The sequence below is a fragment of the Somniosus microcephalus genome, chromosome 4, assembly GCF_052327205.1.
Source record: "Somniosus microcephalus isolate GS21.2 chromosome 4, FLI_Smic_1.0, whole genome shotgun sequence".
Lineage (NCBI taxonomy): Eukaryota > Metazoa > Chordata > Chondrichthyes > Squaliformes > Somniosidae > Somniosus > Somniosus microcephalus.
This window is the reverse complement of record NC_140990.1, coordinates 73,010,369-73,037,891: the sequence shown is the minus strand read 5'-3', so window position 1 is coordinate 73,037,891 and position 27,523 is coordinate 73,010,369. Positions and strand designations below refer to the sequence as shown.

Sequence of the window (27,523 nt, the reverse complement as noted above, 5' to 3'; positions counted from 1 at the left end):
CCGACTTGGACAGACCGAAAATCTGCAGTAAACATGCTTTTAAAGCTTCGTACTTGCCATCGTTCGGTGTACTCTCGAGGCTGACGACCCGCGAGGCCGTGGCGCTATCGAGGGCGGAGACCACGTAATAATAACGGGTCGAATCCGCTGCTACTCCCCGGATTGCAAATTGGGCTTCTGCCTGGAAAAACCACACGGCCGGTTGTTGCTCCCAAAATTGCGGCAGTTTGAGGGTGACGGCGTTTGTGTCTATGATGTAACTTCAACGAAAATTGTTGGAAGAAATTGGGGTCACCAACGTAGGAACTGGGGTTCCTAGCTGAAGAATTGAGATCGACTCAGAGAATCAAAAACAATAAAAATTTAATGAACAAACGAAGCTGTACAGTAAACTGTAGGATACAATGCAAATAGGTCTGGTCTGCTTGAAAGCCTCTCTGGAACTGCTAGAAGGTTCCGAGCTCTGACGTCATTACATCATCACGTTCTTCCTGCCGTTGAGAGATCACGTGACGGGCGGCATGATGTCATCACGCGGAGTACAGGAAAGAAGCCACAGTACAGTTAAAAGATACATTAAAGGTGCAGCCCCCAGCTGTACTACATTGCTGTAAAAGGAATTATATACAATTGTCCGTAATCCTCTGGTGGTTCCGCCACACTCTGACCTTTCCTCTCTTGTCCCTCCTACACCCCTAATACACGGCCCGACACAATCTCCCTCCCCCGACATCCTCACTGTGCTGGAATCCACACCAGTCTCCCCATCTGCTCCTTGTTCTCTCCCTGGATCCTAAAACTGCTGAACTCACTCTTCCCCTCCTGAAGTCTACAGGCTCTAAAACTGAAGCTTGGTGTCCCTCAGTCCCGACTCCTTGATTTACCTCCCCTTCTCTCCTCCTCTTTCCCCCTTGGTTGTGTTCCACACTCTGGGCCTTGGGCCTTCCCCGGGGATTCTCAGTATGAACAGGTGGGATGTGTTTGGAGACAGGGTGTCCCGGCTCTCCACCTTTAAAGGGACAAGGAGACGACCAGCTGGGCTGAATGGCCCTGCTTTATGACATCACTGCAGTGCCTAGCAACCAACCTCCCTGAGCCCTGCTCATTATGGGCTGGGTTTAGCTCAGTGCTGTTACAGGAAGGGAAACAGGAGCAGGATTCGCTCCGTGTGGAGCCCAGGATTAATGGGGAGAGGTACAGGATCAATTTATACCTTATTGAGTGAGAAATGTCATTGTCCCGGACACGCCCTGTCCCTCGGTATCTGTGTCGGGGAGCAGCTGATGGGTTTACTCTGTATCTAACCCGTGCTGTACCCGACTTGAGAGTGTTTGATGCTGACACCAGGGGCTCAGCTCCACGAGCACAACATTTAACCTAAAGATGATCTGATAAACCCATTAGCTTCTCCCCTGGACACAGGTCCTGAAGGACAGGGAGTGTCTCTGATATTTTGGTCGGTGTCATTGATCAAGTTTAAACACCTCGCTCACATCTCCTCTCACCCTGCTTTGTTCTAATGAGACGTGCCCCAGTTTCTCTCGTCTCTCCTCCTGGGAAAGAGAAGTTCGCCTCAGTTAGAAACTCAAACAAGCGCTTCACTGCAGCCAGGTCATCATGAGGAAACATTTCTTTACCCAGCGAGTTATTATGATCTGAAATGCACTGCCTGAAAGGGTGGTGGAAGCAGATTCAAGAGTAACTTTCAAAAGGGAATTGGATAAATATTTGAAGGGAAAACATTTACCGGGATATTGGGAAAGAGCAAGGGAGCGGGACTAATTGGATAGCTCTCCCAAAGAGCTGGCACAAGCATGATGGGCCGAATGGCCGCCTTTTGCGCTGTATCATTCTATGATTCTCTGATAACTAAAGCCTCTCATTCGTGGTATAACCTCAGTGAATTTATTCTGCAGCCTCTCTGTGGCCCCGACATCCTTCCTAGTGTAAGATACCCAAAACTTATTCTAACTGCAGCCGAACCGATGAGTTTGTTTTCTACGCCCCATTTATAAAAAACCTCGGGTAACAATTTTAAACCACTTTATAAACTTGTCCTCCAACTTTTAAAGATTTGTGGATCTGATCTCGCTGTAGATTTTAGAGATATTAACATAACATGGCTGAAATACATTGACATCAAATGTCTGATATAATGTGTATTGTGGGAAAGAGAAGTTTAGTGAGTTAGAAACTCAAACAGGTGTTTCACTGCAGACAGGTCGCCATGGCAACACTGATTAGACATTCCATTCACTGAATCGACTGGTTGGAATCTGTAATCAGATCAGGGGAAAAACAGCTTTTGTCTGTTATTAACCACAATATAAGCTTAGAATCAGAGAATGGTTACAGCACAGAAGGAGGCCATTCGACTCGTCGAGCCCGTGCCGGCTCTCTGCAAGACCACTTCAGCGAGTCCCACTCCCCGCCCTTTCCCCATAACCCTGCAAATTTCTTTACTTCAGGTACTTATCCAATTCCCTTTTGAAAGCCGTGATTGAATCTGCCTCCACCACCCTTTCAGGCAGTGCATTCCAGATCCTAAACTCTCGCTGCATAAAAAGTTTTCCCTCATGTCGCCTTTGGTTCTTCCGCCAATCACCTTAAATCTGTGTCCTCTGATTCTCGACCCTTCCGCCAATGGGAACAGTTTCTCTCTATCTACTCTGTCCAGAACCCTCATGATTTTGAACACTTCTATCAAATCTCCTCTCAACCTTCTCTGCTCTAGGGAGAACAACCCCAGCTTCTCCAGTCTATCCACGTAACTGTAGGCCCTCATCCCTGGCACCATTATTGTAAATATTTTCTGCACCATCTCTAAGGCCTTCACATCCTTCCTAAAGTGCGGGGCCCAGAATTGGACACAATACTCCAGTTGAGGCTGAACCTGTGTTTTATGAAGGGTCATCATAACTTCCTTGCTTTTGTACTCTGTGCCTTCCTTGCTTTTGTTGCCTCTTGTTGCTGGCTCCAGGCACTGGAGCGGTTCCTGTGTGTTCAGCTCTCAGCTGCAGTCAGTACCTGGGCCGGGCTCAGCACTTTACCCAGCACATCTATGTCCACGTTGTCATACTTGACACGGAGGGGCTGCGCAGGCTTCTCGTCCACCTCGGTCAGGGCGAGAGGTCCCAACCACTCGTACAAGTCTACGGGCATGTTGCGGCCGCACTGCGGACAGCCCGGGCTAAGGCTGCGCGAGCTGGAGCCGCGTGAGCTACACTGGAGAAGGTTGAGATTCCAGAAATAGTGGGGAACCAAGGGGCTAATGAGAGTGAGGAACTTAAAGTAATTCATATCAGTCGAGAAAAAGTACTTGAGAAACTAACGGGACTAAAAGCCGACAAATCCCCTGGACCTGACGGCCTACATCCTAGGGTTCTAAAAGAGGTGGTTGCGGAGATAGTGGATGCATTGGTCGTGATCTTCCAAAATTCCCTAGATTCTGGAAAGGTCCTCGTGGAATGGAAGGTAGCAAATGTAACCCCGCTATTCAAGAAAGGAGGGAGAGAGAAAACAGGGATCTACAGGCCAGTTAGCCTGACATCAGTCCTCAGGAAAATGCTGGAATCCATTGTTAAGGAAGTGGAACAGGGCACTTAGAAAATGATAATATGATTAGGCAGAGTCAACATGGTTTTATAAAAGGGAAATTGTGTTTGACAAATTTATTAAAGATTTTTGAGGATGTAAGTAGCAGGGTAGATAAAGGGGAACCAGTGGATGTAGTTGGATTTCCAAAAGGCATTCGGTAAGGTACCACATAAAAGGTTGTTACGCATGGGGTTGGAGGTAATGTATTATCATGGAGAGAGGAATGGTTAACGGACAGAAAACTGAGAGTAGGGAGAAATGGGTCATTTTCCAGTTGGCAGGCTGTAACTAGTGGGGTGCTGCAAGGATCAGTGTTGGGGCCTCAGCTATTTACAATCTATATTAATGACCTAGATGTAGGGACTGAGTGTAATGTATCCAAGTTTGCTGACGATACAAAGCTAGGTGGGACAGTGAGCTGTGAGGAGAACACAGAGTCTGCAAAGGGATATAGATAGACTAGTGAGTGGGCAGTAAGGTGGCAGATGGAGTATAATGTGGGGAAATGTGAGGTTATTCACTTTGGTAGGAAGAATAGAAAAACAGAATAATATTAAGGTGAGAAACTATTAAATGTTGGACCTGAAACGTTAACTCTGTTTCTCTCTCCACAGATGCTGCCTGGCCTGCTGAGTTTTTCCAGCGTTTTCTGTTGTTATTTCAGATTCCCAGCATCCGCAGTATTTTGCTATTGTATTAAATGTTGGTGTTTAGAGAGATTTAGGTGTCCTCGTATAAGAAACTCAGAGAATGTAGCCAGTTCCTGCAGCAAGAATGCATTCAACTCAAATGATACCAACATTAAAGTCAAACGGCTGGTCTGTAAAGGCAGTTTTGTGAAATTGACCAATCATAAGAACCTGACCAAACTTCGTATCCCAGCATCACCTGAGGAACCAGCGAGACTTTTAAAGGGAATGTGTAATACACGCTCTGGATTAAACAGCATAAGAACCACAGACACGACTCCTTTTACTTCATGAATATGCTAATCAAGGAAGTGGCTGGAACAATCGAACCACACAATGGCCTGTGTTTGTGTAAATTCAACTGACTGTCCTGTCCAGCGAAACTCCTCGCTCCAGCTGTTAACCAGACTTACAATTGGCTCCACCGAGTCTGGAACATCTTTTGGAAATGTTAATTTCAGGATTGTCGCTGGATTGAAACCCATTCACTAACCTTTAGTGTGGAAGCAAGTCATCCTCGGTTCCAAGGGACTGCCTAAGAAGAAAAAGAACCTTTCAAACTGATGATAAGCAAGGAAGTGCTTTGTGTGATAATGGTCGAACATCCAACAGGATGAAGACATTTCTTTTTGTATTGTAAGCGCAGGCAGTGCAAGGAGTGCACGTCAACCCAAGCACCCCACCCACCCGCCCCTTCAACCACCATCTGCCCCACCTGTGACAGAGACTGTAGGTCTCGCATTGGACTCATCAGTCACCTGCGAACTCATTTTTAATGTGGAAGCAAGTCATCCTCGGTTCCGAGGGACTGCCTAAGAAGAAGAAGAAGAAATATGGTTTGAAATCGAACAGAATGGCAGAAAAACAAGATTAAGATGGTACAATCAAAAGGGGAAGGGTTTGCTTCAATCTATTGTCACGGGCTTTGATCTTTTGTATTATAAAAGGGTGTGTTTAGAAAGGGAAAAGGTCAACTTGCGAGGAAAACTGTGGAGGGTTTAATCACCCGTACAGATGGAAACAGACTCCTCCACTTGATCGCCGGGGTGAGTGGTGTTTGAAATTAAATAGTTAAAGGGAACGGTGTATGTTGGTATTGTTTGGAGTTATAAGGGAATAGTGCATTGATGTTTGTATGTTATTGGTAGTACAATAAATAGTTAAAGACAGACTGAGTTGTACTGAGTTTGTGAGCCTTGACCATTTTACTCCACCCGGAAGGGGTTCAAGTCGGATTCTGGAATTATAAGACGGGAGGTGCGGGTTCACCTACCAACAAGAGTTAGCATGCAGATACAGCAAGCAATTAGAAAGGCAAATGGCATGTTGGTCTTTATTTCAAGGGGGTTGGAGTATAAGAGTAAGGAAGTCTTGCTACAATTGTACAGGGCCTTGGTGAGACCACACCTGGAGTACTGTGCACAGTTTTGGTCTCCTTATCTAAGGAAGGATATACTTGCCTTGCAGGCAGTGCAACGAAGGTTCACTAGATTGATTCCTGGGATGAGAGGGCTGTCCTATGATGAGAGATTGTGTAGAATGGGCCGATACTCTCTGGAGTTTAGAAGAATGAGAGGCGATCACATTGAAACATGCAAGATTCTGAGGGGGATTGACAGGGTAGATACTGAGAGGTTGTTTCCCCTGGCTGGGGAGTCTAGAACTAGGGGGCATAGTCTCAGGATAAGGGGTCGGCCATTTAGGACCGAGATGAGGAGGAATTTCTTCACTCAGAGGGTTGTGAATCTTTGGAATTCTCTGCCCCAGAGGGCTGTGAATGCTGAGTCTTTGAGTATATTCAAGGCTAAGATCGATAGATTTTTGGACTCTAGGGAAAGCAAGGGATATGGGGATAGGGTGTGTAAGCGAGGAAAAATCTGGAAGGTAAAACAGAACTAACAGACTCAGGCGTTACCCAGACCAATAGTTTTATTACGTGTGCACACGGGAGAACTATCTCAGCTACCCTTAGTTGGAGACATCGTTCTCAAAAGAAAATGTGAAAATACAGCATAGTTATACATTTTATTAGACAACGCCCACTTATTACTAATGAGGGTGTGTACATGAGAATATTGATATTTCATTGGTTTACATGGTTAATTATTCAACTATTAGGCCTGCCCTTTGAACTCTAGGAACCTCTGGATACATCATTTAGGGAGGTATCTTCAGCAGAGATATGGTTGGGTGGATACAAAGCCCCATTGAATTATGTATCCAGGTGACCAGCCTTCAAGGCCTTATCTGCAGAGACTTCGTCAATGTGCCTTTGTACTTTTATCTCTTCCAGGAGCAGGCCCCCCTCTTAGCATTTACTCAGTGTAATTATAAGTAGACTTTAATTATAAGTAGATTGTATTTATAGGTAGATTGTAATTATAAGTAGTTTGTAATTATAGGTAGATTGTAATTATAAGTAGATTGTAATTATAAGTAGATTGTAATTATAGGTAGATTGTAATTATAGGTAGATTGTAATTATGAGTAGATTGTAATTATAAGTAGATTGTAATTATAGGTAGATTGTAATTATAGGTAGATTGTAATTATAAGTAGATTGTAATTATAGGTAGATTGTAATTATAAGTAGATTGTAATTATAAGTAGATTGTAATTATGCCCTTGGTCAGCTAAACTCATTTAGTCTAAAAGGGTTAACACAGCCAAGTATCCCACAGTGCTTTGCGTTTGTTTTCCAGCCTAACGAGACTGAATGGTACCTTTCAGACATATTATACCGGTTAAATATTGAGGCCCACCCCTTTATATCTCCAAACCAAATTTTATCCTAACAATCCCCCCTTTTGGCCCTTGGCTAAGCCCAAGGTAGCCAACCCTTATCCGTCACCCATGGTTGCTCATCGGCATGCCCCGCTTAGTGTTGCCCTCTTGCAAGCACCCAGGCATCCCCTGGATACTTACATATGCAGGATGCTGTACCTCATCTAACCAGGTTCCCTTCGTGGTGGCCACCAGTCCGGGTGGAAGAGAGGCAGAACATCTGATAGTCCTATCCAACTATGATTGTCTCCCCTTTTATATGCACCTTACCCCGGTAGATACTCATCCCGGTACCACTCAGACGTGTCCTTTGTTGAGGTCAAAGAGACACTGGGGACATTCTCACCCAGCCTCTGTTTTACTGCCTTGGCCAATCTTTTCATCCTCTGCCCACAACATTTATTACAGGCCATGAAAATTAGGAAGCACATTACAACAAATTGCACTACTACTAATACATGTGAGATTAATCTAACCCAAGGATGGATCTATATATTTAGTCCCCAACTCCAGAGGTCATCCCACCAAGTGGTGACTTTAATTTGGTCACTGTCATGCTTAATGTTCTTATTGTTCTGTTGTAGGTTATAATAAACGGTGGCATAGTGGTTAGCACTGTTGCCTCACAGCGCCAGGGACCCGGGTTCAAATCCGGCCTCGGGTGACTGTCTGTGTGGAGTTTGCACATTCTCCCTGTGTTTGCGTGGGTTTTCTCCGGGTGCTCCGGTTTCCTCCCACAGTCCAAAGATGTGCGGGTTAGGTTGATTGGCCATGATTAAAATTGACCCTTAGTGTTAGGGGGGATTAAATACGTGGGGTTACGGGGTTACGGGGATAGGGCTTGGGTGGGATGGCTGTTGGTGTAGGGACCGGGTGCTAGGGTTTGGATGATCAGCCATGATCTCATTGAATGGCGGAGCAGGCTCGAAGGGCCGAATGGCCTACTCCTGCTCCTATCTTCTATGTTTCTAAACCTTCTGGGAGAGGCGTATCTCCATTTGCAAATCTTTCAAGTGTTCAGGCAACAGGGGTATCGGATACCCAAATGTGTTCTGATAGTCCTTTAAGTCTTTCTTGATATCTTCAGAAACTTGTAAGGTGGTGAGGTTATACTGGTGTATCTCCACCAATTCCTCATGTCCAATCCGTACCGGGATTTCAGGAATGAAGCAGAACTCTGGACTTGGAATATCACAAGTTAGATTGGCATATTTAAACATTTTTAAATTAGTTGTAACACAATATTCACCCTTTCCAGCATATGCCACTTGAGTGGATTTTAAATCCGCCTCTAGGGCCTCCATGGTACAATTAATATCCTGATTGGTACCAGTATTGTTAAACCCACACTGTGCCTCTGGGCTGTGTCCAATACTATGTGGACATACAGTGATAGCATGCCTAGTAACACATCCCTCCAATTTCATTCCAGCCAAATTCCCTTTAATCTTTACAGCATATGGTAACATATTGTGATGGGATATGTGCATTCCGTCCTTCACTACCCCAATATTCTGTATTCGGTACACCTCTCGTCCTTGCGCCTCGGGTGCCATCACCCGTATTACCAATACCAACCCTAGGAGCCCTCCTCCGTCAGGTTTACACTCGGCTTGTGTGGGGTGCACCCGAACCATTGCTCTCAACTGGCAATCTGTCAAGCTCCTGCCTGCCAACATCCGTTTAGAGGTACCGTCCCCCTTGTGCCCACCGGTCAGGTTCGCCCTTAATTGTTGATTCGTTATCCATAAGGGTACTTCCCCTGCCTGTATCTGGGCCAGGTTTTCTCAGGTTTGTTCCACAATCCAGTTACCATATGTGCTACATATGTCATTAGCAGCTGCCTGCTGAGATGCATTGTACTCTTTTATTAATTTATTAATGGTTTGGGCGTGTGTTTCTAGCACCGTAACTATCTTTTGCAAAGATATGGTCAACGTTTGATCTTCAGATAATTCCTTATCCGTATTCTCATTTGTCTTTTGTAACACATCTTTAATGCGAGACCCTAGGTCACTAACCTTCTGATCTAGTGTCGCCAAATCAATAGTATTAATAACTGAGGTACCCATATTAAAGGCAGTTGCTGCGTCATTTATCACGGACCTTTAACGTCTCCATATCTGTTTATTTATTTTACTATGCCCACCACCATTCCATGTCGCGCCTTGTTTTAATACTTGAGTTAGGAGGTGTTAATATAATTGTTGAGTTTTCTTAGAACACCACGTAGGTAAGGCCGTATCTGTTAAATCTAGCACTACCGGTACAAGCTCACGTTGCACATTATCATGCAATATATTTTCAGTGAGGGTTATAACCGATCCACTGGTAGGGCCCGGTGTTTGCGTTGGGCAGGCCAGGGGTCAAAAGGCAGTCGGTGAGGAAATTGTAGGTTTGATTGGCATAGGGGTTGTTGGGGGCGGTCGTATTGTGTACGTCTGGGTACACATTGCTCACAGCTCCACACATTCACACTGCAGTTCATCAACCACCAAGCATTTTGCTGCTCGCGCCTCCACACACACACTCTCTCTCTCTCCCTCTCTCGCTTTCCTTTGCCCATTTTTTTGCTGCACCTTCTCCTGCTGTTACGCAAAGGCAAAGGGGGCAAGACAGAATGACAAAAAAAAGCAGAACAACAAAGTAAGCTAGCAAAAAAGCACACACACAACAGCAGAGAGGACAGATAAGATACACAGAAAACTAGGAGGGACAAAGAGCAACAGACAAACAATTGTGTAGAAGGAGCAGAAATTACATGGAGGGACAAAGCAAAGCCCACGAGCATTGGTTTGGAATGTGTGTGTGTTAATACGAGGAATGCTACAAATAAGTTTGACTAATTGCCGGCGCTCGTTACCACATGGGTTTATGGTATAAGTGGCTGTAACACAGACCTGACTTAAACATGGGCAGGAATGGCGACTAAACATTCCTGGCTACAATGGGCCAGAAATTAGGATCGGGTGCTTGCCGCGCGTGCAAGCCCCCGATCTGCACTCACCCTGCGCGCTGACATCTGAAGCCCGGGCCTGCTTGCATTTCCTGTCCCTGGCCCGGTTCCGATGTCGGCACGATGTGCTTACCTGATCCAGCGGCATAGTTAGTGCGATGTGCCGGCTGGGATCAGGTGAGCACTCTGCAGCCAATCAGGGGAGGGGAAACTCATTCATGAGTTTGATAGTAAAGAATGTCAAACTCATGAAAAGTACGGGCGCCCAAAAGCCTAGTTTAACTTTAATTAAAATTTTAAAAAACATCCCAATAATTAAATAAACTATAAATAACTTTTAAAAAACTTTAAAACAATTAATAAAATTTTCGAATTTTTTTTTTTTTTACGAATTCGGGTCTAAAAATAAACTTACCTTACTGTAAAGTCCTTAAAAACAATGAAGCTGTGGAAAAAATGTAATAATTTTAAATAATAGACCACTTACCTTCAAGAATCCACTCCTTACGCCTCCTTTTTTCATTTCCAAAAAGTTCAGGCCCTTGCACACGCGCAAACCTGTCTAAACGAAGGAAGTTCAAAGCGTGCGCGCAGAGTCCTGCACGCACGCGTTGGACCTCTTAACCCCTTAGTTCGATGGAGAGGAAATGCCGGTTTTCCGCGCATGCGCTGTGCATGCTGGAATCCGGCACTTCCAACGGGCCCACGCGTGAGTACACCGTCCGCACTCACGCTTTGGGACCGGAATTACTGGCCCATTGTATTCAGGAGAGATGGGGAAGGGCAAAGACGGAGGGGGCAGGGGTGTTAGCAGTATTGATCAAGAATAATATTACACTTCTACAGAGGGAAGATATACCAGAGAATCAAAGACTGAATCTCTTTGGTTAGCGTTAAGGAACAGAAAAGGAGCTGTTACATTGCTGGGTCTTTACTATAGACCCCCAAATTACGAGGAGCAGATAGAGGAGCAAAGCTGTAGGCAAATTTCAGTGATTGTGGGATGGAGACAAAGATTGACCAGGAAAATATCAAATGAGAAATGTCTGACCTTCAACACAAAGATATTTTGGTACAAACCAAGCACTTTCCGCAAGGAGGAAGAATTTAAAAATATTTCAGTAGTGTAAAGTAGTCAGTTTTGTAATGTATGTAATGTATATATACCTTAAGGGAGAGAACTACTTTTTACAGCTCCTGTATACTGTAGTACCGGCAGTGACCAAACCTGTATATAAACCCTGAGTAGTGATCTGTACAATTAGTTCTAGAGTAACCCTCATTCAGTAAACACCTGTTGAATCGTTCCCTGCAGTCTGTTGTCTGATTATTGAAGGACACAACATTAAGATACACGGATATAACATTGGCGACGACGCAGATTCGAACCTACCTGCAACTCTGCATCACCTCCCAGGGATTCGCTCTTGGAGAACAGTGGAAGGAGGTCGAGTCCAGAAGCACGGGCGTCGACCACGGGCAACCGCCCAGTCATCCAGTGGAGATTTGAGCATCGCAGGGGAGGCTGTCGAGAGCCAGGCTTGGCTTTCCAGTCACAGTGGTCCAGTGAAACGGGCTGGCAACAGGTGCTGCGCAGACCCTTCCCGGACAGCGGCGGGCTAGAGCCCGACCGAGCGGCACAGAAAAAGGCCGAGCAGCATTGACAGGGGAGAGAGAGAGGGCAGAGCGCACAGGGGGCAGCCGGTGTTCAGGACCGAGCGGCGTCAACGGGGGAGAGAGACGAGAGAGAGCAGAGCGCAGCCGGTGGTCAAGGGCCGAGCAGCGTCAACGGGGGAGAGAGGCACGCAGGAAAACGCGAGGCGCTGCCATTGCCACGAGGACCGCAGAGAGCGGCATTGGCAGCAGTGCAGGAGCAGTGCATGAAACCCACAGGGTGTCGCCATTTGCCACGAGGACCGCCGAGAGCGGCGTTGGCAGCAGCGCGGGAGACGCCATTTTAAGCCGCAGCGGGGAAGAAAGGAAAGCGCGGGAGACGCCATTTTAAGCCGCAGCGGGGAAGAAAAGAAAGCGTGGGAGACGCCATTTTAAGCCAGTCTAACCACACCCAAAAATGCCAAAGAGTGGCAGTATCACAGCGTTCGACAATGAAGTTGAAGATTGGGCGACATATATAGAACGCATAGAAGTATACTGCAAGGCGAATGAAGTGCCAGATGACAAGAAAGCGCTGGTATTGTTGAATTCAATGGGTGCAAAAACGTATGGCTTACTACGAAACCTAGTAACCCCAGAGAAGCCAGTAGAAAAGGATTTTGAAAACATAGTGTCAATCCTACAGGAGCACTTAAACCCCACACCACTGCTGATAGCAGAAAGATTTAAGTCTCACAAAAGGAACCAGCATAAAGATGAAAGTAATGCTGAGTATTTAACGGAACTGCGCAAGCTATCGAAACACTGTCAGTTTGGAACGGGACTAGCAGATACTTTAAGGGACAAGTTTGTGTGTGGGCTTCAAAGTGAAGGAACCCAGAAACGGCTTCTATCAGAAAAGGATCTTACGCTGGACAAGGCTTTCAGCATTGCAGTATCACACGAAGCAGCAGCACGGGGCGCTGCAGAGATACAACGGAGACCGCAAGAATATGGCACAAATGAAATGTCATACTGAACAGTGAAGTGCTATCGCTGCGGCAGAACAACACACGACCATAATGATTGCTGGTTCAAGGACAAAGTGTGCAGACAGTATGGAAAAGTAGGACACATAGCAAGAGTCTGCAGGTCGGGAAAGAACACCAGCAGCAAGAAATCTCCACAGGAGAAGTACAAGAAGGTACATAAGGTGACGGAGAGTAGTTCAGACGAACAGAAGAGTGATACAGACTCTGGAAGCAAGGAGCTGGGTTGTCTGAAACTACATAATGTGATCAAAACGGAGGATCACCAAACTATCTGGGTCACGCTCAAGATAGCAGGAGTCCAAGTGAAAATGGAATTGGACACAGGATCAGCCCTAACAGTCATAAACTGAAGGGACTACAAGCGGCTATTCTCACATATACCCTTGAGAGATACAAAGATTGTCTTGAAGACGTACACGGGGCAAAAAGTCTACCCCAAAGGAAAAATAAGGGTGAACGTTATATATAACGGCAAGGAAACACCAAAAATGGACCTATATGTATTGCCAGATGGAGGACCACCACTACTAGGACGTGACTGGATCCGGAAGATACAGCTAGATTGGCTTTCCATACAAGCACTGACTGTAGATGCCAAAAAGGATGACGACGTCACACCTGGACGACTGTCAAAAATGCTAACTGATGCACAAGAAGTGTTCCAGCAGGGACTTGGAACACTAAAAGGCATAACAGCGATGATCAAAATAGAGGAAAATGCAAGCCCAAAGTTTTTAAGGCCAGACCGGTACCTTATGCGATCCGCCCAGCCATCGAAGCAGAGCTGGATGGTTTGGAACGTTCAGGAGTACTGTCCAAAGTGGACTGGAGCGAGTGGGCTACACCCATCGTTCCTGTAATGAAGAGGTCATTGAGTAATACGCCTGGGGAACCAAAGAAGGTTCGCATCTGTGGGGACTTTAAGGTGACAGTGAACCCAGTCCTTCACACTGTACAATATCTGCTTCCGCGGATTGAAGATATTTTCGCCTCGCTATCTGGAGGGAAACGCTTCAGTAAGATTGATCTGGCCCAGGCGTACCTGCAAATGGAGGTAGAAGAAGCCTCGAAACAGTACCTCACAATCAACACTCATAAAGGTCTCTACCAATACAACCGGCTGGTGTTCGGGGTAGCATCAGCTCCGGATATTTGGCAAATGGCAATGGAACAAGTCTTGCAAGGGATTCCAGGGACCCAGTGTTATTTGGACGACATCCTGGTCACGGGCAAAAATGACAGTGATCACCTCGCCAACCTGGCGCAGGTGCTCACTAGATTGAAGGAATATGGGCTCCGAGCTAATCGCCACAAATGCGAGTTTTTCCAGAAGCAGATCTCGTATTGTGACCACGTTATTGATAAAGAGGGGTTACATAAGTCCCCTGAAAAGATTGAGGCAGTAGTCAAGGCTCCAGCACCGGAAAATGTGTCACAACTGAGGTCGTTCCTCGGGCTGGTGAACTACTACCATAAGTTCTTGCCGAATTTGTCTACCGTACTACACCCACTGAACACCCTACTGCAAACGGGGGTACCATGGAAGTGGAGTGATGAATGTAAACGAGCTTTCCAGAAGAGCAAAGCATTGATCACATCAAAAGAGGTGTTGGCTCATTTCAACCCAGCACTACCAATTCGGTTGGCGTGTGATGCATCACCCTATGGCATTGGAGCTGTGCTGTCGCACAAATTCCCGGATGGCTCGGAGAGGCCAGTAGCCTTTGCGTCTCGGTCACTAACCTCAGCCGAGCGTAACTACGCCCAGATTGACAGGGAGGCCCTCAGCCTAGTGTGGGGAGTGAAAAAGTTCAATCACTATCTGCACGGGCAGAAGTTCACCTTGCTGACTGACCACCAACCACTTGTCTCCATCTTTAATCCAAAGAAGGGCGTTCCGGTGATGACTGCGCAATGGCTACAAAGATGGTCCCTTTTTCTAGGGGCGCACCAATATGAAATTGAGTATAAGGGCACGAAACAGCATGGAAACGCTGATGGGCTATCACGCCTGCCACTGCCTACTGCGGAGGAAGCACCAGCAGTGGATCCTGTCGAAATATTTCATTCGACTATAATTGAATGCTTGCCAGTAACTAATGCTGGTATAGAGAAGGAGACCCGAAATGACCCGACACTGTCTCGGGTATATGATTTGACGGTGAAGGGATGGCCAGCACATGGCGACTCACTGTTGCCAGCATTCTCATCCAGAAGAGAACAGCTGTCAGTATGCCAGGGGACCTTGATGTGTGGATCCCGAGTGGTAATTCCACCCAAGTTAAGGGAGAGAGTGCTCAATGAGCTCCACGAAGGTCATCTGGGAGGGGTGAAAATGAAATGCCTTGCTAGGGCTTATGTGTGGTGGCCGGGGATCGATCAGCAAATCGAGGACCTGACAAAGAGCTGCTCAGGATGCCAGAAGGTCCAAAATGCACCACCACATGCCCCTCTACACCCATGGGAGTGGCCCTCATCTCCATGGCAACGGGTGCATATTGATTTTGCTGGTCCATTCATGGACTCAATGTTTTTAATAGCCGTGGATGCGCACTCGAAATGGCCTGAGGTGATCAAAATGTCCTCCACCACCACGGAGAAAGCTATTGCAGTCCTACGGACCATTTTTGCCAGGAACGGCTTGCCAGAGCAGATTTGCTCTGATAACGGACCACAGTTTGTGTCCGAAGAGTTTCGAAGATTTATGAAAAGGAATGGGGTAAGGCATTACACATCCACCCCGTATCATCCAGCCACAAATGGATTGGCTGAGAGGTTCATACAAACCTTTAAAAAAGCAGTAAAGGCCACATGCGATGACAATATTCCACTGCAGCATAAGGTGGACAATTTCCTGTTAGCCTACAGAAATGCGACACATGCAGTCACCAACCAGGCCCCGGCCATGATGTTCTTTAACCGAAGGTTGAGCTCTCATCTGGATTTGCTCAGACCAAATGTACGAAGAGATGTTGAGAGTAAGCAATTCCAGCACATCAATGAGAAGCCGACAAGGAGCTTCAATGTAGGGCAACCAGTCTTGGCCCGCGACTACTGAACAGGGAAATGGCAACCAGGAACGATATGCACACGGCAGGGGCCACTAATGTACACAGTGGATGTTGGGGAGAACATTGTGAGATGCCATGCTGACCAGATCCTAGAGTCACAGGAACGAGTCAACCCCATGTCTCGGCCATACGTACCTGGTGAGGAACCCAATGTACAGGTCGCATCTACCTCAGAAACAATAACATTGGAAGCTGATGAATCAACTGAAGACAGGGTGCTAGAATCGCCTCCGCACCAAGAGCGAGACACTCGGGAAAGGCGTTATTCAGAAAGAATCAGGAAGCCTCCCCAGAGACTGAATATATGAATGGACTATTTTCATATAACATTGTATATTAAAAATGTTAATTGTTAAATGAGTATTATGGTACTGTTAATCTAAAAGGGGAGGAATTGTAATGTATGTAATGTATATATACCTTAAGGGAGAGAACTACCTTTTACAGCTCCTGTATACTGTAGTACCGGCAGTGACCACACCTGTATATAAACCTGAGTAGTGATCTGTATAGTTAGTTCTAGAGTAACCCTCATTCAGTAAACACCTGTTGAATCATTCCCTGCAGTCTGTTGTCTGATTATTGACGGACACAACATTAAGATACACGGACGTAACACTCTCCAATGCAACCACATCCTTCCTATAGTGTGGTGACCAGAACTGCACACAATATTCCAGCTGTGGCCTAACCAGCGTTTTGTACAGCTCCATCATAACCTCCCTGCTCTTATATTCTATGCCTCGGCTAATGAAGGCAAGTATCCCATATGCCCTTTTAACCACCTTATGTACCTGTCTTGCTGCCTTCAGGGATCTATGTACATGCACACCAAGGTCCATCTGATCCTCTGTCCTTCCTAGGGTCTTACCACTCATTGTGTATTCCCTTGCCTTGTTAGTCCTCCGAAAATGCATCACCTCAGACTTTTCAGGGTTAAATTCCATTTGCCACTGTTCTGCCCATCTAACCAACCCGTCTATATCGTCCTGTAGCCTGAGGCTTCCCTCCTCGCTATTTACCACTCCACCAATTTTCGTGTCATCTGCGAACTTACTGATCATATCTCCTACATTCATATCTAAATCATTAATGTACACTACAAAAAGCAAAGGACCCAGCACCGATCCCTGCGGTACACCACTGGACACAGGCTTCCAGTCACAAAAACAACCTTTGACCATCACCCTCTGCCTCCTGCCACTAAGCCAATTTTGGATCCAATGTGCCAAATTGCCCTGGTTCCCATGGGCTCTTACCTTCCTGACCAATCTCCCATGTGGGACTTTGTCAAAAGCCTTACTGAAGACCATGTAAACTACATCAACTGCACTACCCTCATCCACATACCTAGTCACCCCCTCAAAAAATTCAATCAAATTGGTTAGACATGATCTCCCCCTGACAAAGCCATGCTGACTATCCTTGATTAATCCTTGACTCTCCAAGTGGAGACTAATTCTGTCCCTCAGAACTTTTTCCAATAATTTCCCTACCACTGATGTTAGGCTCACTGGCCTGTAATTCCGTAGTTTATCCCTACTACCCTTCTTGAACAATGGTACTACGTTAGCTGTTATCCAGTCCTATTGCACCTCCCCTGTGGCCAGAGAGGTTCTGAAAATTTGTGTCAGAGCCCCTGCAATCTCCTCCCTTGCCTCACACAGCAGCCTGGGATACAGCTCGTCTGGGCCTGGGGATTTTTCCACTTTTAAGCCCGCTAAAACTGCTAGTACCTCCTCCCTCTCAATGCTAATTTGTTCAAGTAAATCACAATCCCCTGCCTGATTTATATGCCTACATCGTCCTTCTCCACAGTGAACACAGATGCAAAATATTCATTTAAAACCTCACCTACATCTTCCGGCTCTACACACAGATTGTCAATTTGGTCCCTAATGGGCCCTACTCTTTCCCTGGTTATCCTCTTGCCCTAAATATACTTATAAAACACCTTGGGATTTTCCTTTATTTTGCCCACCAGTGTTTTTTCATGCCCCCTCTTCGCTCTCCTAATTTCTTTTTTAAGTAGCCCCCTGCACTTTCTATACTCCTCTAGGGCCTCCACTGTTTTTAGTCCTTTGTATCTGCCAAAAGCCTCCCTTCTTTTCCTAATCCATTCTTGTATATCCCTTGACAGCCAGGGTTCCCTGGGCTTGTTGGTCCCACCCTTGACCTTTATGGGAACATGTTGGCATTGTACTCTTTCTATTTCCTTTCTGAAAGACTCCCACTGCTCTGATGTGGATTTTCCTACAAGTAGCTGATCCCAGTCCACTTTGGCCAGATCCTGCCTTATCATATTAAAATCGGCCTTCCCCTAATTTAGAACCTTTATTTCCAGTCCATCTCTGTCCTTTTCCATGACTACCTTAAATCTCACCGAATTATGGTCACTGTCACCAAAATGCTCTCCTACTGACACTTCTACCACTTGCCCGGCTACATTCCCTAGAATTAGGTCCAGTACCGCCCCCTCTCTTGTAGGATTTCTACATGCTGGCTCAAAAAGCTCTCCTGGATGCACTTTAAGAATTCCGCACCCTCTAAGTCTTTCACACTCTGACTATCCCAGTTAATATTGGGGAAGTTGAAATCCCCTACTATTATTACCATATTATTTCTACACTTCTCAGAGATTTGCCGACATATCTGTTCCTCTATCTCCCCCTGACTGTTTGGGGGCCTATAGTACACTCCCAGCAAAGTTCTTGCCCCTTTTTTGTTTTTAAGTTCTACCCATATGGCCTCATTAGAGGAACCTGCTAAGATATCATCCCTCCTTACAGCAGTAATTGACTCCTTGATTAATATTGCGACACACCCTCCTCTGTTGCACCCCCCTCTGTCTTGCCTGAAGATTCTATACCCCGGAATATTGAGCTGCCCCTCCCTCAACCATGTCTCTGTGATAGCAACAATATCATACTCCCATGTGTTCATCAACACCTTCAATTCATCTGCCTTACTTGCAAGACTCCTTGCATTAAAATAAATGCCATCCAGCCTTGCCATACTCCCTTGTGCCATTACATATTTGCTCTGCCTTCCAGGCTGACTTGTCTTTTCCTCTACATTTGGCTATGCATCACCTCCTACTATAGCTCCACTCTGTATCCCATCCCCCTGCCAAGTTAGTTTAACCCCCCCACCCCAACAGTACTAGCAAACCTCCCTGCAAGGATGTTGGTCCCGTTCTGGTTCAGGTGCAACCTGTCCGACTTGTACAGGTCCCACCTTCCCCAGAAGCAGACCCAGTGATCCAGGAAACTAAAGTCCTCCATCCTGCACCAACTCTTTAGCCAAGCATTCATCTCCTCTATCCTCCTGTTCCTATACTCACTAGCAGCATCTGCTTCCTTGGTAAAGACAGATACAAAGTACTCATTTAGTACCTCAGCCATGCCCTCTGTCTCCATGCATTTAATCTAATTTTTGGATCCGAATCGACCCCACCCTTCCCACTAGGGAGAGGCCGTTCACCTGCTCCGTGTGTGGGAAGGGATTCACTCGGTCATCCAACCTGCTGAGACACCAGCGAGTTCACACTGGGGAGAGGCCATTCACCTGCTCCATGTGTGGGAAGGGATTCACTCGGTCATCCAACCTGCTGAGACACCAGCGAGTTCACACTGGGGCGAGGCCGTTCACCTGCTCCGTGTGTGGGAAGGGATTCACTCGGTCATCCAACCTGCTGAGACACCAGTGAGCTCACACTGGGGAGAGGCCGTTCACCTGCTCTGTGGGAATGGATTCGCTCAGTCATCCACCCTGCTGACACACCAACATATTCACCCTGGGGAGAGGCCATTCACCTGCTCCGTGTGTGGGAAGTGATTCAAACGTTCATCCCACCCACTGAAACACCAGCGAGTTCACACTGGGGAGAGGCAGTTCACCTGCTCCGTGTGTGGGAAGCGATTCAAACGTTCATCCCACCTACTGAAACACCAGCGAGTTCACACATTACTGCAGGGGTTGGATTCTGCTGTTATTGCTGCTGTTAATCACATCCAGGACTGAACCCTGTTCATTCTGACATTTGGGGTTTGTTTCTGCTGATCTTAAACTCCAGCCCAGTTATTGGAGTTATTAATGTTCTAGATATCTGTCGATTAAATCAGCTTTGCTTCAAATACTCAGCGTGTTGAGTATTTGATTTCTGCAAGATAAGAGGAGATTAACTGATGTCCTGTTACCGAGTGCTCCATTTTTGGGCCTTTTCTCCTTTCTAACTCTAGATTATTTCAGTTCTCAGACCTTCGGTTACTCTCATGGACAAGTCCCAGCTCCCCATACATTCCAGAGTGCCTCTCCTAGCCTTGGTATCCAGGGAAGGTATCGGTAACACGCCCAGGTCACTAAACACAAACCCAGTCTGTTAATCACTTTCAGCTACTGGATTTAGTGTGTGTCCCACAGCATCTCTCTCACCTTCGATGTGTGAATAGAGAATCACGCCTGTAAACTGCGTTTTGAATTTGCCCTTGCCCTGGGTTTTCCGATGAGCTTGTCCTGGAGCCCAGTGGGCTTTCACTGCTCCGGGGTGTTTCTGGGCATGTCCTCACTGCCCCTGGAATTCCCACACATTGCCCCCTGGGTGTGAGCCAGCGCTCTGTGCCTTTAAACACTGGAGTGAAGCCGAGTCCTGCAGGCACACAGTCACCAGGAGGAGTTTCTAACTGTCCGCACCGACCTTTTGTGTAGATTATCCCACTTTTGGGCCGGTTGTGGTTTCTTCCCATTGTCCTGTTGCTTGTTCCCTTGGATTGGATCTTTATTTGTTCCCTTTGGTTTGGTTTCAGTTTCACTGCTGGACCCACCACTCAAAGCACTTTGTCTGATCTGCCCCCGGGAATGAGCAGACTCCTCCCTCACCTCCCACACTGCACCATCTATGTTTAAATGAGGGGAGAGTGTAAACCCGGGGAGTCCGTCGTATTCACCGGGCGAAATGTACCAGTGGCAGCGATGGACCAGGAGTGGAGTTTCAGCCCCGATATCTCACTCCCTCCACACAAGTCCAGATCAGCATCAGCCCCCCGCCCCGGGTTCACCTCCTCCACCCCTTGAAGCCCAATCGGGTGAAAGAAGGACACCCTCTGTATAAAGAGACTCCTTGTGTTCTCTCCCACCACTCGAATCCCTCAGATATCTGGGGAAGTGCACAGACTCACAGCTAAGGGTTCGACAGTCAATGGAAACACCAGGGGGGCAATGGACCCCCTGCCCAGAGCCCTGAACCGTTCAAAAGGGACAGACCCAATCCCATTGGTGATCATTAAAGGTGGAGGGTGAGAGCACAGTGAGGAGACCCACTGAGTGAATGTTTCAAACCCCATCGACTCCAGCACCATCTCCAGAGAGACTCTCAATACGGGACAAAGTCTCCTGAGAACGAACGGAGAGGGCAAGGGCTGGCATCAGCCACAGAACCTGCAGCCTGGGGAGCGTTTAATAGTCATTGGATCAAACCTTCCTCACAAACAGTGGACAACCATCAACTGCCTCAGAAACGGTCATGGTAGATGCTGCCACCTTCTCCATAGATGGAAGATTAAAGCATCCCCACCATGTGACTGTGGAGCTCCTGATCATACCCTGGAGCCCATCATTGAGCACTGCCCTCAGAGGAAATTCACAGGCAGCCGACAAGATATCCACACTGTTACACAGGAAGCTTTGGCCTGGATATCTGACTTAGATATTGACATTGGATTTGCTTTGCTACGAAAGAAGAAGAAGAAGATCAGAATTTATCTGAGAGTCTCCTTCAGACAGAGCCTGTCTGATCAGGTGGGGATCAACAAATCAGTCCCATTCAGGTGAAAGTTTACACAATATCTTTGAATCACCATTGAGAGGGGAGATGGGTCTGTCCCCAGGAACCCTGGTCTGTTACAGGATAAGGGAGATGGGTCTGTAGGGTCTGTCCCCAGGAACCCTGGTCTGTTACAGGATAAGGGAGATGGGTCTGTAGGGTCTGTCCCCAGGAGCCCTGGTCTGCTACAGGATAAGGGAGATGGGTCTGTGGGGTCTGTCCCCAGGTCTGTTACAGGCTAAGAGAGATGGGTCTGTCCCCAGGAACCTGGTCTGTTACATGATAAGGGAGATGGGTTTGTGGGGTCTGTCCCCAGGAACCCTGGTCTGTTACAGGTTAAGGGAGATGGGTCTGTGGGGTCTGTCCCCAGGAACCCTGGTCTGTTACATGATAAGGGAGATGGGTCTGTGGTGTCTGTCCCCAGGAACCCTGGTCTGTTACAGGGTAAGGGAGATGGATCTGTGGTGTCTGTCCGCAGGAACCCTGGTCTGTTACAGGATAAGGGAGGTGGGTCTGTGGGGTCTGTCCCCAGGAACCCTGGTCTGTTACAGGATAAGGGAAATGGGTCTGTGGGGTCTGTCCCCAGGAACCCTGGTCTGTTCCAGGATAAGGGAGATGGGTCTGTGGGGTCTGTCCCCAGGAACCCTGGTCTGTTACAGGATCAGGGAGATGGGTCTGTGGGGTCTGTCCCCAGGAACCATGATCTGTTACAGGATAAGGGAGATGGGTCTGTGGGGTCTGTCCCCAGGAACCCTGGTCTGTTACAGGATAAGGGAGATGGGTCTGTGGGGACTGTCCCCAGGAACCCTGGTCTGTTACAGGATAAGGGAGATGGGTCTGTGGGGTCTGTCCTCAGGCACCCTGGTCTGTTACAGGATAAGGGAGATGGGTCTGTGGTGTCTGTCCCCAGGAACCCTGGTCTGTTACAAGATAAGGGAAATGGGTCTGTGGTGTCTGTCCCCAGGAACCCTGGTCCATTACAGGATAAGGGAGATGGGTCTGTGGTGTCTGTCCCCAGGAACCCTGGTCTATTACAGGATAAGGGAGATGGGTCTGTGGTGTCTGTCCCCAGGAACCCTGGTCTATTACAGGATAAGGGAGGTGGGTCTGTGGGGTCTGTCCCCAAGAACCCTGGTCTATTACAGGATAAGGGAGATGGGTCTGTAGGGTCTGTTCCCAGGAACCCTGGTCTGTTGCAGCAGGTGTTCTCAACTGGGGGTCTGTGGCCTCCTAGGAGTCCACGTGAAGGTTTCAAGGTGTCCACCACTGGACCCTTTGAAACCTTCTCGTGGACCCCTAGCTGACAGAGCCCTCCGCCCAGCACCACCTCTTATTACTGACTGGCAGCGATGCCCTTATTTATAGCAGGAGGGCTGTGGGAAAACAGATCAGTGCAACCAATAAGGATTGAGGGCAAGCAGCACAGAGCCTATCAGATGTAGGGAGTATAAGAACATTAACATAAGAATTGGGAGCAGGAGTCGGCCATACGGCCCTCGGGCCTGCTCCGCCATTCAATAAGATCATGGCTGATCTTCGACCTCAACTCCACTTTCCCGCCTGATCTCCATCTCCCTTGATTCCCCTAGAATCCAAAAATGTTCCTATCGCAGCCTTGAATATACTCAAAGACTGAGCAATCACAGCCCTTCTGGGGCAGAGAATTTCAATGATTCACAACCCTCTGAGTGAAGAAATTCCTCCTCATCTCAGTCCTAAATGGCTTACCCCTTATCCTTAGACTGTGACCTCTGGTTCTGGACTCCCCCGCCATCGGGAATATCCTTCCTGCATCTAGTCTGTCTAGTCCTATTAGAATTTTATATGTTTCAATGAAATCCTCTCTCATTCTTCTAAACTCTAGCGAATATAAGCCTAATCGACCCAATCTCTCCTCATATGTCATTCCTGCCATCCCAGGTATCAGTCTGGTGCATCTTCGCTGAACTCTCTCCATGGCAAGAACATCCTTCCTCAGATAAGGTGACCAAAACTGCACACAATACTCAAGGTGTGGTCTCACCAAGGCCCTGTACAACTGAAGCAAGACATCCTTGCTCCTGTGCTCGAATCCTCTCGCTATGAATGCCAGCATACCATTTGCCTTCTTAACTGCCTGCTGCACCTGCATGCTTACCTTCAGCAACTGGTGCACAAGGACACCCAGGTCTCGTTGCACTTCCCATTTTCCCAATCTATTGCCGTTCAGATAATAATCTGTCTTCCTATTTTTGCCACTGAGGTGGATAACCTTGCATTTATCCACATTATACTGCATTTGCCATGCATCTGCCCAATCATCCAACCTGTCCAAATCATACTGGAGTTTCTCTGCATCCTCCTCACAGCACACACGCCCACCCAGCTTTGTGTCATCTCAGTCCTAAATGGCCGACCCCTTATCCTGAGACTATGGCCCCTAGTTCTAGACTCTCCAGCCAGGGGAAACAATCTCTCAGCATCTACCCTGTCAATCCCCCTCAGAATGTTTTAATGAGATCACCTCTCATTCTTCCAAACTCCAGAGAGTATAGGCCCATTCTACACAATCTCTCATCAGAGGACAGCCCTCTCATCCCAGGAATCAATCTAGTGAACCTTCATTGCACCGCCTCCAAGGCAAGTATATCCTTTCTTAGATAAGGAGACCAAAACTGTGCACAGTACTCCAGGAGTGGTCTCACCAAGGCCCTGTACAATTGTAGCAAGACTTCCTTACTCTTATACTCCAACCCCCTTGCAATAAAGGCCAACATGCCATTTGCCTTCCTCATTGCTTGCTGTACCTGCATGCTAGCTTTCTGTGTTTCTTGCACGAGGACACCCAAATCTCTCTGAACACCAATAATTAATAGTTTCTCACATATTCTGTTTTCCTTTCCTTCCTATCAAAGTGAATAACCTCACATTTCCCCACATTATACTCCATCTGCCACCTTACTGCCCACTCACTTAGTCTATTTATATCCCTTAGCAGATTCTTTGCATTCTCCTCACAGCTTACTGTCCCACCTAGCTTTGTATCATCAGCAAACTTGGATAAATTACATTCGGTCCCTTCATCTAGGTTATTAATATAGGTTGTAAATAGCTGAGGCCCCAACACTGATCCTTGCGGCACCCCACTAGTTACAGACTGCCAACCTGAAAAAGATCCGTTTATCCCTACTCTCTGTTTTCTGTCCATTAACCAATCCTCTATCCATGCTACTATATTACCCCAACCCCATGAGCCCTTATATTGCATAATAACCTTTTATGTGGCACCTTATCGAATGCCTTTTGGAAATCCAAATATACTACATCCACTGGTTCCCCTTTATCTACCCTGCTAGTTACATCCTCAAAAAACTCAACAAATTTTTCAAACACGATTTCCCTTTCACAAAACCATGTTGACTCTGCCTAATCATATAATCATTTTCTAAGTGCCCTGTTCCATTCCCTTAAGAATGGATTCCAGCATTTTCCTGAGGACTGATGTCAGGCTAACTGGCCTGTAGATCCCTGTTTTCTCTCTCCCTCCTTTCTTGAATAGCGGGGTTACATTTGCTACCTTCCATTCCACGAGGACCTTTCCAGAATCTAGGGAATTTTGGAAGATCACGACCAATGCATCCACTATCTCCGCAGCCACCTCTTTTAGAACCCTAGGATGTTGGCCGTCAGGTCCAGGGGATTTGTCGGCTTTTAGTCCCGTTAGTTTCTCAAGTACTTTTTCTTGACTGATATGAATTACTTTAAGTTCCTCACTCTCATTAGCCCCTTGGTTCCCCACTATTTCTGGAATCTCAACCTTCTCCAGTGTAGCTCACGCGGCTCCAGCTCGCGCAGCCTAAGCCCGGGCTGTCCGCAGTGCGGCCGCAACATGCCCGTAGACTTGTATGAGTGGTCGGGACCTCTCGCCCTGACCGAGGTGGACGAGAAGCCTGCACAGCCCCTCCGTGTCAAGTATGACAACGTGGACATAGATGTGCTGGGTAAAGTGCTGAGCCCGGCCCAGGTACTGACTGCAGCTGAGAGCTGAACACACAGGAACAGCTCCAGTGCCTGGAGCCAGCAACAAGAGGAAACAAAAGCAAGGAAGGCACAGAGTACAAAAGCAAGGAGGTTATGATGAACCTTCATAAAACACTGGTTCAGCCTCAACTGGAGCATTGTGTCCAATTCTGGGCCCCGCACTTTAGGAAGGATGTGAAGGCATTAGAGAGGGTGCAGAAAAGATTTACAATAATGGTTCCAGGGATAAAGGACTTCAGTTATGTGGATAGACTGGAGAAGCTGGGGTTGTTCTCCTTGGAGCAGAGAAGGCTGAGAGGAGATTTGATAGAGGTGTTCAAAATCATGAGGGGTCTGGGCAGAGTAGATAGAGAGAAACTGTTCCCATTGGCGGAAGGGTTGAGAACCAGAGGACACAGATTTAAGGTGATGGATAAAAGAACCAAAGGCGACATGAGGATAAACTTTTTTACACAACGAGTGGTTAGGATCTGGAATGCACTGCCTGAAAGGGTGGTGGAAGCAGATTCAATCACGGCTTTCAAAAGGGAATTGGATAAGTACCTGAAAGAAAAACATTTGCAGGGTTACGGGGAAAGGGCGGGGAGTGGGACTCGCTTAAGTGGTCTTGCAGAGAGCCGGCACGGGCTCGATGGGCTGAATGGCCTCCTTCTGTGCTGTAACCATTCTATGATTCTAAGCTTATATTGTGATTAATAACAGACAAAATCTGTCCTTTCCCCTGATCTGATTACAGATTCCAACCAGTCGATTCAGTTAATTGAATGTCTTATCAGTGTTGCCATGGCGACCTGTCTGCAGTGAAACGCCTGTTTGAGTTTCTAACTCAGACTAAACTTCTCTTTCCCATAATACACATTATATCAGACATTTGATGTCAATTTATTTTAGCCATGTTATGTTAATATCTCTAAAATCTACAGGGAGATCAGATCCACAAATCTTTAAAAGTTGGAAGACAAGTTTATAAAGTGGTTTAAAAATGTTACCTGAGGTTTTTTATAAATGGGGTGTAGAAAACAAAACCATCGGTTCGGCTGCAGTTAGAATAAGTTTTGGGCATCTTACACTAGGAAGGATGTTGGGGCCACAGAGAGGCTGCAGAATAAATTAACTGAGGTTATACCACGGATGAGAGGCTTTAGTTATCAGAGAATCATAGAATGATACAGCACAAAAGGTGGTCATTCGGCCCATCATGCCTGTGCCAGCTCTTTGGGAGAGCTATCCAATTAGTCCCACTCCCTTGCTCTTTCCCAATATCCCGGTAAATGTTTTCCCTTTAAATATTTATCCAATTCCCTTTTGAAAGTTACTCTTGAATCTGCTTCCTCCACCCTTTCAGGCAGTGCATTTCAGATCATAATAACTCGCTGGGTAAAGAAATGTTTCCTCATGATGACCTGTCTGCAGTGAAGCGCCTGTTTGAGTTTCTAACTGAGGCAAACTTCTCTTTCCCAGGAGGAGAGACGAGAGAAACTGGGGCACTTCTCATTAGAACAAAGCAGGGTGAGAGGAGATGTGAGCAAGGTGTTTAAACTTGATCAACGACACCGACCAAAATATCAGAGACACTCCCTGTCCCTCAGGACCTGTGTCCAGGGGAGAAGCTGATGGGTTTATCAGATCATCTTTGGGTTAAATGTTGTGCTCGTGGAGCTGAGCCCCTAGTGTCAGCATCAAACACTCTCAAGTCGGGTACAGCACGGGTTAGATACAGAGTAAACCCATCAGCTGCTCCCCGACACAGATGCTGAGGGACAGGGAGTGTCCGGGACAATGACATTTCTCACTCAATAAGGTATAAATTGATCCTGTACCTCTCCCCATTAATCCTGGGCTCCACACGGGGCGAATCCTGCTCCTGTTTCCCTTCCTGTAACAGCACTGAGCTAAACCCAGCCCATAATGAGCAGGGCTCAGGGAGGCTGGTTGCTAGG

General features: G+C 47.0%; 1 protein-coding gene and 2 pseudogenes across 1 annotated transcript in view; 2 read left to right on the top strand and 1 right to left on the bottom strand.

Annotated features, from left to right (window-relative positions):
• The window catches only part of LOC147119209 (uncharacterized), a 139,291-nt pseudogene that overhangs the window by 46,137 nt on the left and 65,631 nt on the right, over positions 1-27,523 (bottom strand).
• The window catches only part of LOC147119210 (uncharacterized), a 96,216-nt gene that overhangs the window by 33,743 nt on the left and 34,950 nt on the right, over positions 1-27,523 (top strand). The window lies entirely within an intron of this gene.
• LOC147119212 (uncharacterized) overlaps positions 1-27,523 on the top strand; it is a 42,616-nt pseudogene that overhangs the window by 14,032 nt on the left and 1,061 nt on the right.